At 44.0% G+C, this 13,326-nt stretch overlaps 1 pseudogene; it reads right to left on the bottom strand.

The window, feature by feature from the left end:
* Nucleotides 1-205: 205 nt before the first annotated feature.
* LOC146654720 (guanine nucleotide-binding protein G(I)/G(S)/G(O) subunit gamma-10 pseudogene) lies at nucleotides 206-584 on the bottom strand (annotated as a pseudogene).
* Nucleotides 585-13,326: the final 12,742 nt, after the last annotated feature.

Here is a 13,326-nt window from a genome sequence, read left to right on the forward strand (position 1 = left end):
GGTAAACCCAGAGCGGCTTAATCATTAGTCAAGTTAGTGTGAGGAACCACTTTTTTTTTTTAAACATGTAGAGTTTAGACCTGCTTTTATGTAACAGATTGGAGTTATGAAGCCATTAGTTTGGCAAACAAGTGGAATAACTGCCCCCCATAATCCCTCCTCCCCTCTCCCAAAACCCATAACCCCCGACCCCTGTGTGCAACTAGAACTGAAGAAAGCCTTCAAAGAACAGATCCAGAAATCCTCCGCGTCTCCTTCTGCTCAGAACAGGGAGCAGGACTTGGGGGGTCTGAAGGGATTATCACTGGAGGGGACGCCCATCAGGAGAGGATCCTTGGAGGCGTTTTGCATACAGAAGTTTTTCAGATCTGCGGCAGCCTGGGACACCTTGATCCTCCGGATACTGGCCTCGAACCGGAGCTGCTTCACGGCTCTCTGGGCGATAACTAAGTTGTTGTTGGCATTGTTGTTAGACATGGCGACGGCTGTCGGTAAAGACACGTTGAAGGCTGTTTCTTGTAAACTGCCACCACCGAGCGAGAGGAAATTTACCCCTAACGGCTCCAAACTAAACCCGAGAGGGGAAACATCGTCCACTCGTCAATGCCCCGCCCCCGCTGTGCCAATGAGGTACTGGATTGGACTCTAGACCCGTCAATCAAAAAGTAAACTCGGAGACCGAGACGCATTTTTTCTAAACACTGGGTCTCTTTGGTTTTTAAACCCCAAAACATGCTGCGCCAAAAATTGATCCACCCCGATCGGGTCCCGCGACACAAACAGAGTAACACAGTGTACGCTGTTAAGTGCAGGAGGATTGCCAGGATTTATACATCGGGAAACCAAACAACCTCTGGCGAAGCGTTTGGCACAACACAGAAGAGCTACCTCGTCAGGCCAGGACTCTGCAGTCTATTCACACCTACAGGCCAGTGGACACTCTTTCAATGATGAGGACGTGCACATCCTGGGAGGAACGCTGGTTTGAGGGCGGAGTCAAGGAGGCCATTTACGTGAAAAGGGAAAGACCATCTCTGAATCGAGGAGGGGCCTAAGGGTACATCTTTCGCCATCTTACAATGCTGTGATTGCAGCCATTCCCCAACTCCCTGTGAATGGTACTCATGGCCATTGATCAGTGGTCTTTGATCAGTGGGATTTGGTCAGTGGTTGTTGATCAATGGTCATGAGAATTTGCATAATTAAGATTAAGGAACTGACCTCCCAGCCCATTGTTCCTTCAGTGGGTTGGTTTCAGTCATTATGCAAATTTACTGTTTATAAGATTGAAACCTGCAGTCAGCTGAGACTGAAGAAGTCACTTGGATGAGTGACGAAACGTTTCTCCCACAAAACGCTACGTCCAGATGAACACAATCTGTTAGGATGCCTGGGTCGTCGACCCAGGGTTTTTGGAGTTTATGATATTATTTATACTTTCTAGTTTTTGGTTTCTTTGAGTTCTGTCTTATGGCTTATGTCTCTGTCTTCTTTAGTTGCTCTGTCTCCCCTATCACCTGCATCCCCTTGTCTAGTTCGCGTCTATGTGTATCCTAAGTTCCTATTTCCCCGTGTTCAGTCAGTGTTTGTGTCTGCCCTGTTCCCACGTCTCTGTTCCCTTTGTAGTGCCTGCTTATGAGCCTATGTCTTTGTTCAGTCTGTGTTATGCATTTCCTGTTTTACTTTGAAGGTCTGTGTCTTATCTCAGTGTGTTCAGTTTACGCTTCTTTGGTCTCGTCAGTTCTGATTTGTCCCAGCTGTGTTTCCCTCCTGTTACCCATTCCCTGATTGCTCCCTCTGTGTATTTAAGCCCAGTGTTTCTCTGTGTCTGTGTCGCGATCTACCGTTTACTTTGCTGTGTGTTTTGTCAATCCGCTGGTGTTAGTTTGTTTTTTGACCTTTTTCCAGTTATGTTATGTTTGAGTTCAGCATTAAAGCTGTTTTTGGTTTAAGTTCTGTCTCCGGAGTCTGCACATTGGGTCCTATTCCTGCCTGCACACAGCCTCACCTAACAGAAGATCGCGACCAGAACATGGACCCTGCAGACTCTTTTTCTTTTGAGTTCGACGGCGAGATGGAGCGGCTGGTGCGCCTGCTCGACCGCATCGCCCAGTCCCCGGATTTAAGGACCATGGCAGTGAGGCTGAGCGCGGTGGAAGCCATCATTCGGCATAATCCCCAGCTTAGCCAGTTTGCTAAGGACACTGAGTTGGGGAACACCATAACTGCCTGGAGAGAGCAGGTCAGGGCTAGTGAGCTTGCTCTCTCCCTCACTACATCGTCCCCACCGCTGCCGCAGGACAAAGCACACTCTGCTTCATCGCCACTGCAGGCTTCCTCCCCTTCCTCACGCCAGCTGGGACCTTGTTCGCCTGTCCGTTCGCCTGCCCTTTTCCTGGTGGCTGTGTGGTCGGAGGATGAGGAGGAGGTCTCCGTTTCTCCACCGGTTCCTGTTCCCTCGTCTAAAAGGAAGCGACGCCACCGCCGCTCCTCTCCTCGGTCATCCGTTCAGCTTCCTGTCTCCGCTGGAGGGTCCGAGGAATCGCTTCAGCCGTCTCTTCCTGCTGGAGGGCCCGAGGAACCGCTTCAGCCACCTGTCTCTGCTGGAGGGTCCGAGGAACCGCTTCAGCCACCTGTCTCCGCTGGAGGGTCCGAGGAACCGCTTCAGCCACCTGTCTCCGCTGGAGGGTCCGAGGAATCGCTTCAGCCGTCTCTTCCTGCTGGAGGGCCCGAGGAGCCCGTTCAGCCTCACGCCTCGTCAGCTGGAGGGCCCGAGGAGCCCGTCCAGCCGCCATTAGCTTCTGCCTCGGCTTCTGCTACGCCTGGTCCAGCTTCGGCTTCTGCTTCGCCTGGTCCGGCGTCAGCCTCGGCCTCTGTTTCTGCTTTGCCTCCGCCTGGTCCAGCTTCGGCCTCAGCCTGTGCTTCGCCTGGTCCGGCTTCGGCCTCCGAGTCTGCAGCTCCGCCTGGTCCTGCCTCCGAGTCTGCAGCTCCGCCTGGTCCTGCCTCCGAGTCTGCAGCTCCGCCTGGTCTGGCCTCCGAGTCTGCAGTTCCGTCTGTTCCGGCCTCCGTTCCTGCACATCCTGCCCGGCCTGTCCGGCCTGCTCGTCCTGTCCGGCCTGCTCGTCCTGCACGTCCTGTCCGGCCTGCTCATCCTGCACGTCCTGTCCGGCCTGCTCATCCTGCTTGGCCTGCACGTCCTGTCCGGCCTGCTCGTCCTGCACGTCCTGTCCGGCCTGCACGTCCTGTCCGGCCTGCACATCCTGTCCGGCCTGCTCGTCCTGCACGTTCTGTCCAGCCGATGACTGGACGTCGTTGCCGTCATGGACAGCCCTCGGAACTACGCCGCCGTCATGGACGGCCCCCTGAACTACTCCGCCACCAGTGCCTCCCACCCGGCCGGCCTCCTGACCTGCTCGGTCGCCGTCGCTGCCTCCCGCCCGGCCGGCCTCCTAATCTGCTCCGTCGCCACCGGTGCCTTCTGCCTGGCTGGCCTCCTGAACTGTTTTCTGGGCTCTTGGACCATCAGCCTCCGGGCCGCTCCCCTGAACTGCCCGGGATTGGACTATCGTGCTGTCAGCCTCCGGGCCAGCCCCACTGAACTTTTTTGAGACTATTGCCTGAGCCTCTGCGCCTTTCGTGAGCTCTTTTGTTTGTTTGCTTTTGGACTTTGCCTGGGCCTTGGTGCTGTTGTTTTGGACTTTGTTTCTGTGTTTTGTTCTGTTGCTTTCCGGGCTCCAGTGTTTGCACTTTTTTTGTTTTGTTGTTTCTGGCTCCTTGTTTGGTTTGTTTCGAGCCCTCCATCCTGTTTCCCCCGCCGCCCACCCTGGTTGGGTTGTTTTTGTTTTTTTTGTTTTGGGCTGTCTGGAAGCCAGCCCTTAAGGGGGGGGGGTACTGTTAGGATGCCTGGGTTGTCGACCCAGGGTTTTTGGAGTTTATGATATTATTTATACTTTCTAGTTTTTGGTTTCTTTGAGTTCTGTCTTATGGCTTATGTCTCTGTCTTCTTTAGTTGCTCTGTCTCCCCTATCACCTGCATCCCCTTGTCTAGTTCGCGTCTATGTGTATCCTAAGTTCCTATTTCCCCGTGTTCAGTCAGTGTTTGTGTCTGCCCTGTTCCCACGTCTCTGTTCCCTTTGTAGTGCCTGCTTATGAGCCTATGTCTTTGTTCAGTCTGTGTTATGCATTTCCTGTTTTACTTTGAAGGTCTGTGTCTTATCTCAGTGTGTTCAGTTTACGCTTCTTTGGTCTCGTCAGTTCTGATTTGTCCCAGCTGTGTTTCCCTCCTGTTACCCATTCCCTGATTGCTCCCTCTGTGTATTTAAGCCCAGTGTTTCTCTGTGTCTGTGTCGCGATCTACCGTTTACTTTGCTGTGTGTTTTGTCAATCCGCTGGTGTTAGTTTGTTTTTTGACCTTTTTCCAGTTATGTTATGTTTGAGTTCAGCATTAAAGCTGTTTTTGGTTTAAGTTCTGTCTCCGGAGTCTGCACATTGGGTCCTATTCCTGCCTGCACACAGCCTCACCTAATACAATCAACTTTTGGAGGCAAATATAAATGGTCAATTTTAAAATCCAATGCGCAAGTTTTGCAAACAACAGTTATTTGCAGCCATTTACCTTTTACCTTGATTTTTTAAATAACCATTTCAAACTATTTACAGAACAATCAGCTGTTCTGCATTCAACAAGATGCCACACAAATTATTTGTGCCTCTCCAAAAAAATAATTTCTGTCCACTGATACCTGCAGGTCTGACAGCAGCAGGTGTATCACTCCTGTTTCTACCTGGAGACAGCAGTCGCCTCATTGTTCTGACACACAACACAAAACTATCCACAACACTACAACACATTGACTACACACGCCAAACACGCTAAATGTCAGGGACGTGCAGAGAGGTTTAAAGGGGCGGGTGCTCAAAGTTAAAAAGGGGCACATTGAACCAGGCTGAATAACAACAATACACATTCATCAAGAATCTAATATGGGAAGGGCGGGGCTGTGTTGATCTGAGACTGTAGACATTAAAAAGTCCACAGGCGAGATGGTAGCTGATTAAACAAGTGTCATGAGATAATAACAAAATGCAAAGATTGGTGACAGCGCTTGGAACCATAAGGCAACAAAAAACTGTGACATAAACTCGGCTCTGCCTGTGAATCACTCTTTGCTTCTCTTCTTCCTTCCTTCCCATCATTTCATATATCACTCTGCACTTGCTGTCTATCTGAGAACAAGGCACAACTTGCTATTGCAATAAACTATAATCTAATTATCCACACCTAACAACTCTTGCACTTAATCTATAATAAAATGATGACAGAAAAATGTTATAGCACTGCCTTTAGTAGCCTCATACAGTGCCTACTGTTTCCTCCTCATGTCCTTACCAGCCATGTCTGCACAATGTTATATCATGAGTAATATTTTTTTAAATCCAGCTAAATAAAACACACACATGCACACACGGTGACATTTTAGACCTTCTTCAGAATACTGTATATACTATGGGCATCATGGTGCTGATCCAGAATCCTTACATTATTATTCATTACTATTCTGCTGCCCTCAGGTGAATGTATGGCTATTCACCCTATGCAGCGAGCTTAACATAAGAGGAGATGGTTCCAGGAACGACAGGACACATCGCTTTGTCTTTGTGTCTTTAACTGAAGACCGTTTTTTCCTCTTTTAATTTGTAAGACTGTGAACATACAGTAAAATAATACGTAGCATCAGTATCAACATATTTTGTAAACAAAACAGAAGTTAGCAACATAGCTTTCCTTATGCTTTACATTCACCATTAACATCTTTCCTTATACGTTCAAATAACCTTTTAAGTAACATGAAAGTAACAATCTTACAGAAAATGAAGTTAGACATTGCTTACTTACAGATTATGGCTCAACAAACTCCCCAACGATGTAAACTGGGCTTAAAGCTGTAGCGCCCAGATTACTTATGTAGTCAGCTACTTCCGTGCAACTGATATAAGATGCGGTAAGCTGAACACAGCTTCAACCGTCTGTTTGTTGAAAAATAGTAACTGTAACGGCGTTGTAAAGTTAGGAATAGTAATTAGTTAGAATACTTGTTACTGAAAAAAGTAACGCCGTTATTCCCATCACTGTTAATAACAAGTGTGTTTCAACAGAGAGGTTGTTAGGTTTTGTATTGTTGATTGTCATTTATGCTTAGAAATATTTAACCATATATGCTTAGAGGTGTATAATCAATTGTGTAGTGATAGTCTGCAAACTTTGTGTGTATTAGAGAGCACTCTGGGAGCACGAGAGAGGTCGTACCTTGTTTTATTGTTTTATGGTAGGATTAACGTGGCTGTGTTTGTTTTAGGCTAAGTGCCTTTTGTTCAGATGAACCGCTGGACTTCCAGACCAGCAGGTTTAGGGAAGTCATTTATGGGGTCACACTCTGACCACACACACACACACACACACACACACACACACACACACACACACACACACACACACACACACAGGCAAGGTACTCTTTGTTTGTATGTAGACGTCGTATGGTAATGACCCTATGCATATTCATGTAACCTCAATAAAAGAGCAGTGTTACGGGGGAGCGGTCGAAAGCAACTGGGGTCAAACGAAGGAACGGCGTCTGTCCGGTTCTCTCCCATGCACGAGAAACATGAAGAACTTTGCCTACTTCGTGTCTTGCTTGCGGTGTAATTATATTGTCTTCAACGTTCCAGCGATTAGGTTCAAGCTACAAACCTATCAGAGGTCTATTAATACATGTTGAGTGAGAAAGGTGACTGAAAAGGAAAAACTCAATGCATCATCCCCCAGCAGCCTACACCTACTGCAGCATAACTAAGGGAGGATTCAGGGTCACCTGATCCAGCCCTAACTATATGCTTTAGCACAAAGGAAAGTCTCCTGAATCCAAACTGGAAGCTTGTTCCACAGAAGAGGGGCCTGAAAACCCAAAGTAAAATCTGTTTTTACTAGATTTTAGTAATTTTATACATTTTTCCTGCCATTACCTATCACTAATAGGTGCTTTGTTACATGATCCTTATCACATCGCTACCCTCAGCCAGCAAGATTGCATGCATTAGTTTCGCCAGCAGTAAAAGTTCTTGTTCCAAGAAATGCAACTTATCTTGATCTTTATCAGCCTTTTGCTCTACTGCATGTTTGAAGGCTCTTTCGAAAGCCTTAGACTGTAGTGCCTCACCTTTAAAAACAGGAATGTCCTTTGCTGGCAACTGAGCCAGCTGCTGCTGTTTCACAAGTAACTCAGTGATTACAATCTGTTTGTGCATGATTAATAATATATCATCACTTCTGTTAACTTGAGCATTAAATCCACACTGTAAAAAAATCTGTAAAAATACAGTACAATGTACTGTATTACTTCTGTATTAGTCATTTACAGGTATTTTCCTGTATTTCTCAACTACTGCAATGCATTGTGGGAAAAAGAATCCCAAAAGGGGGGAAAGGTAAGAGCAAAGCAGCCATTACACTTGTTTCAGCTTTCATCAGGATTTTGCACTCTGGAGTTGGGGAAACTGCCTTCAAATTTCTGTGGTAAATATTAAAGCTCATGTTTTCTTTTATTAAAATAATTGTTTTTTAGGTTTAACATGACTTAAGCTTTCCACTTTTGTTAATATTAAAATAATTTTTGCTATGATACCACATGGCTGGAACAGTTTTCATAAATACTATCCAGTCTTTAAGTCCGACATCATTAGCCATGTCTGGGCCCAAACTCGATGCAGGGTCTCACACTATACGGCGGATGCTCTGATAAGACCTGAGTGCTCACACTGTGCGTCCATAACATGAAGTTTTATAAAAGCTCTCCCTCTTTCTGTCTTTCACTCACACAGACACGCACGCACGCGCACACACACACCACCACCACCACCACCAACAACAACAACAACTTTGCTAAATTGCTAATAAAAAACATTAACCAGGCAGCTGCAATCAAGCAGCAAATATGTGGCGAGCAATGTTCCCTCTAATTTTTCATGAGTCTGAGTGAACACACAAACTCCCTGAGTGGCCCCTTGGACCACTATGAGCAACAGCAGACGTGTGCACTGTGGTCATGCCAGCATCCAATCCATCACATGTCACATGGTTTATTAAAATAATCAAATTACAGCATTTGCATTTAAAGTAGACTACTTTTAATTACGTGCTTTATCCCACTTACAGTGAAAATTTAAAAAAATCTTGTTCATGACCTGTGTAGTATGTTAAATGGTAAATGGCCTGTATTTGTGTGTACATACACTATTGGAAGTAAAAATAACTTGGACTCCAATTTTGAAAACACGTGTTTAAAAACAAACAAACAGAGTTGTACAACTTTGTTTTGTTTTGTTTTTATAAAGCTCTGACTTGTATTATGAGTCTGAGTCTGTGGTCTGGGAGAGAGTCTGTAACTCTCTGTCTGCAAAATACAGTATATAATGACCAATGTTGGGTAATCAATTATATAGTTACTTCTTCAAAAAAGTAACTGAGTTTTGCTGCTGCTGTGTACCTAAAAATGCAGCCAAGGCAGTTTTTAAATAAACATTTTAAACTATTTACAGAACAATCAGCTGTTCTGCATCAAATTTGATGTCACACAAACTCTCATATCCCGATGTAAGACATTTCTCATCCCGATAATGATATATATCACAAAATAGTGCATTTTCTGTAAATTCTGTGAATCTTGGGCTGCTCGACTTGTGTGAAGTGTTTTCAGCAGGGCATTGTGTAGCTGTCGAATGTCTTAAATGTTTTGGGGAACGGTTTACAGCATAATTTGCATTGTTCAGTTTCCTGGTCTGTGTAAGGCTTTTCATAACCAAATCATGTCCATGCTACAGAGTTTAGGAATTTAGTCCATGCTGCTCTTCGATAAGATCCTCAATTTGTTTGTCCTTCTGTTTGGAGCTAACTGGTTCTGCCTCATCCTCACTGGCCATACTGGTATTCTCTGTGCCTGCATCTACGTGGTGACTGTAAGCGCCATTTATAGTTCATGTTTTTATTTGAGGTAATTTGTTTGATGCATATTCTGAAATTTGATGTTTGAGAGTAATGTGTATCATTTCAGTTTATTCTGAAAAGTCTCAACAGGATCTTGAGCTTCATTGTGAAAGGTTTGTGTGGAAAATAAGCAAAGGGATGGTGGAGCCACATGATGGTTTTACTGTTGTTGTTGCTAACGGCAACTGGTAAAAACAGTCCGTCCATAGTGTGGTTATTTTAAACATAAGAGAAAGTGAGAACTTTAATAAATTACTATAGGCACTACAGTGACCATCAAAACGATTAAGAAATATTTCTGCAAACAGTGTATTTTGCGACACCACGAAACAAACAATAGTGTATAATATGAAATGATAGATGTTTTCATATCATCATCCGATATATATATCGTCATATTACACAGCCCTAATTCTTTTTGTTTTTATTCATTTTTCTACCTTAAACATAAACAACAGCAACAAAAAACCAACTTTTTAAAATGTCTTTTTGTTCCTCTTTTTTTCCTCAGAATAAATTCTGACTAAGTTCAATGGTTGAGATGGAGGAGCAAAACAGCGACGTGTTAACCTCGACTGCTGAAGTTCCTGTATGAACTGAACAACTCAGAGGAAAAGCTGAGTGTATTTTATTCAAAGCTCAGATGGGACTTGATGGACTAACATGCAGGCTGCATTCAGGACTTTATCAAACTGGTATATGAAGAGTGGTAATGAGAAAGTGTGCACACACAACGTGTCACTTTGTGCTTGCTCTTCCTCTAGCCTCTGTGTCGCTTTGTAGTCATTTGTCTTATTATTGTCTTACGTGTTGTGATTTAGGGTCTGTGCGCACAGGCAGATTTCTTTTTGCTTGGGAAGTGATCTTGTTTTCAGAGGCTTCTCTAACATTTAATGGCTGTGATATTGTCACGGCGAGTGAGATGAGCCGTGTGGAAGTAATAAAGGAGGATCCAAACGCAGGCACTCGTAAAGGTGGTTTATTAAACACAAAATAAAAATAGACCGGAAAACGGAGAATGAACTAAACTATACTGGGAACAACTAACTACTGAACACGAACATGAACATGAAGGAAGATAGACGATGGCATATGATGGTGACAGCAGGGAGAACACACGAATGGAACATGGTAGAAACACAGACGGACCAGCAACTACTACAGCTGAAGACACTCAGAGAAACACAGGGAGATTACACACAGGTGGGGGACACAGCTGGGAGTAATTAACGAGACGAGACAAGGGAGGTAAACTGAACACACCCACATGAGACGCAGACCTTCACAATAAAACAGGAACAAGACATCACTACACAAAGACGCAGACCAGACACAGAACTAAACCCACACAAAACATGAGAACACAAACCCTGTGAACAAAACCCTAAACCAGAACCACAGTAATATAATCTATTGTAAATAATCAAAACACCAGAGAACCCCAAAACACTCTATAATGCAAAAATAAACCCCAAAAAAAACCAACTTAAAATGCTGGGTCGAACCGACCCAGAACCGTGACAGATATATGTCAAACTTTTTCCTCTATTTTAACAGCTAAGAGCATTTAGACACAGCAGGAAAAAAAGGTGTGCACTGAGGATTTTGAACTATGATGTTTGATGTTTGAACTATGATGTATGATGTCACTGCTGAGGATTTTTGGACACAGCTCCTTATTCACTTAGCTGCTGTTTGCAGTTTAAGTCTTCATCCAAACAAGCTCTCCTAATTGTATTTTGCTCCTTACTGTCTTTGAAAAGAAAGAGCTGACAAAACAAGTCTAGTAAATGCACTTTTATCTTTAAGTTTGGTATAGTCATCTGTCTTAAGCTGTTTTGTGTTTTATTTATCATATCGGGGAAAAGTCCTGTCGGCCCTGTGCTGAGAGGGCTGTGCTCATCCTGTTCTAATAAACCCGAATTTCAGGAACACCTTCTTTAGGTCTGTTCAGTTTCATTCATGTAGCACCACTTAAACAGTCAACAAATCCTGACTCAATGTCTGTTATATTGTAAGGACAAATGTTCGCACAAATGTGAATTGCATTCACTTCATTGATGAAGTAAATGCAATTCAGTAATCAAAGGTGAGTGGCTTTAACGGACTACATGTGTATACTGTATCATAAGTGGACAGACATGGATGTAAACCACACCTTAACTGTTTGGCTGAGGTAAAACAACCACAAGGCAGTGATTCGAACTTGAAGGTACTCTGGATATTATTAACTGTGAACATATCGTTAACATTTTTCGTTTATATTGTGGGGCGATCGTGGCTCAAGAGTTGGGAGTTCGCCTTGTAATCGGAAGGTTGCCGGTTCGAGCCCCGGCTTGGACAGTCTCGGTCGTTGTGTCCTTGGGCAAGACACTTCACCCGTTGCCTACTAGTGGTGGTCAGAGGGCCTGGTGGCGCAAAGTGTTTTGAAGAAAACACTTTGGAGCCACTTGAGTGAATGTATATAAACATCAGGGTAACCTGATTTCAAGGAAATAAAAATGCTGAAAATTTGAATGTTTGTGAGTTATTTTGTTCATGTATTAGATGTTTAGTTTTATGACGAGATGCATGCTGTCATTATTTATTTTTTTATTTTAGTACAGTTTTTGAGTTGACAAGAATGAAAGAATATTTAACATTATTTGTACTAATGCTGTTGTGTACTAAGCACAGATTAATTTACGAATTACGAATTTTTGAGCAAATGGTGTATTAGGTTGTAATCGTATAGAAATATACGTTTAAGGATATGAAGAAGTACATTTAATGAGTTACAGTGAAAATAAGTGCCTATAACCGTTGCAGATTTGCAACAAGTAAAAGCTAACAACCTGATTAGCCCACATACATATTTTATGAGACTGGATAAGACAGTTGTGGTATCTATGAGTTTTCCATTTGTGAATGAACGTAAATACTCACATCAGCTTGTTGTGGGAGCATCATGCCAACTCCTTCCTTCTTAACTCCTTGTGACCTTTGTATTGTGACAGGGGATTTCTAAGAATCACCCCACAGTTCTTCAGCTTGAGACACCTGAGTTAGAAAACACAAACACTGCAGTTGTCTTTCACTCGCGAGGGCAGTCATGGACGCACGACCTGCATCTCATCACTGTCTGCGTGCTTTATTTATACTTTTCTGTGTGGCTCTGTGTGTGTGTGTGTGTGTGTGTACAAATAAAACAGTTATTCTAAGAACTTTGAGCTGAGGTTCCCCTTTTTCTAATTCTGTATGTTCTTACAGAAAGAGGAAGCTGTTAGTTGTTTATCACACAATTGTCACGGCGAGTGAGATGAGCCGTGTGGAAGTAATACAGGAGGATCCAAACGCAGGCACTCGTAAAGGTGGTTTATTAAACACAAAATAAAAATAGACCGGAAAACGGAGAATGAACTAAACTATACTGGGAACAACTAACTACTGAACACGAACATGAACATGAAGGAAGATAGATGATGGCATATGATGGTGACAGCAGGGAGAACACACGAATGGAACATGGTAGAAACACAGACGGACCAGCAACTACTACAGCTGAAGACACGACTTAAATACACTCAGAGAAACACAGGGAGATTACACACAGGTGGGGGATTCATGTAGCACCACTTAAACAGTCAACAAATCCTGACTCAATGTCTGTTATATTGTAAGGACAAATGTTCGCACAAATGTGAATTGCATTCACTTCATTGATGAAGTAAATGCAATTCAGTAATCAAAGGTGAGTGGCTTTAACGGACTACATGTGTATACTGTATCATAAGTGGACAGACATGGATGTAAACCACACCTTAATTGTTTGGCTGAGGTAAAACAACCACAAGGCAGTGATTCGAACTTGAAGGTACTCTGGATATTATTAACTGTGAACATATCGTTAACATTTTTCGTTTATATTGTGGGGCGATCGTGGCTCAAGAGTTGGGAGTTCGCCTTGTAATCGGAAGGTTGCCGGTTCGAGCCCCGGCTTGGACAGTCTCGGTCGTTGTGTCCTTGGGCAAGACACTTCACCCGTTGCCTACTAGTGGTGGTCAGAGGGCCCGGTGGCGCCAGTGTCCGGCAGCCTCGCCTCTGTCAGTGCGCCCCAGGGTGGCTGTGGCTACAATGTAGCTTGCCATCACCAGTGTGTGAATGGGTGGATGACTGGATGTGTAAAGCGCTTTGGGGTCCTTAGGGACTAGTAAAGCGCTATATAAATACAGGCCATTTACCATTTATCAGGTGTCCTGTTTGAAGAAAACACTTTGGAGCCACTTGAGTGAATGTATATAAACATC

The sequence above is a fragment of the Rhamphochromis longiceps genome, linkage group LG14 (genome assembly GCF_057381845.1).
Source record: "Rhamphochromis longiceps isolate RC_006_pf linkage group LG14, R_longiceps_female_GT1.1, whole genome shotgun sequence".
NCBI classification, from domain to species: domain Eukaryota; kingdom Metazoa; phylum Chordata; class Actinopteri; order Cichliformes; family Cichlidae; genus Rhamphochromis; species Rhamphochromis longiceps.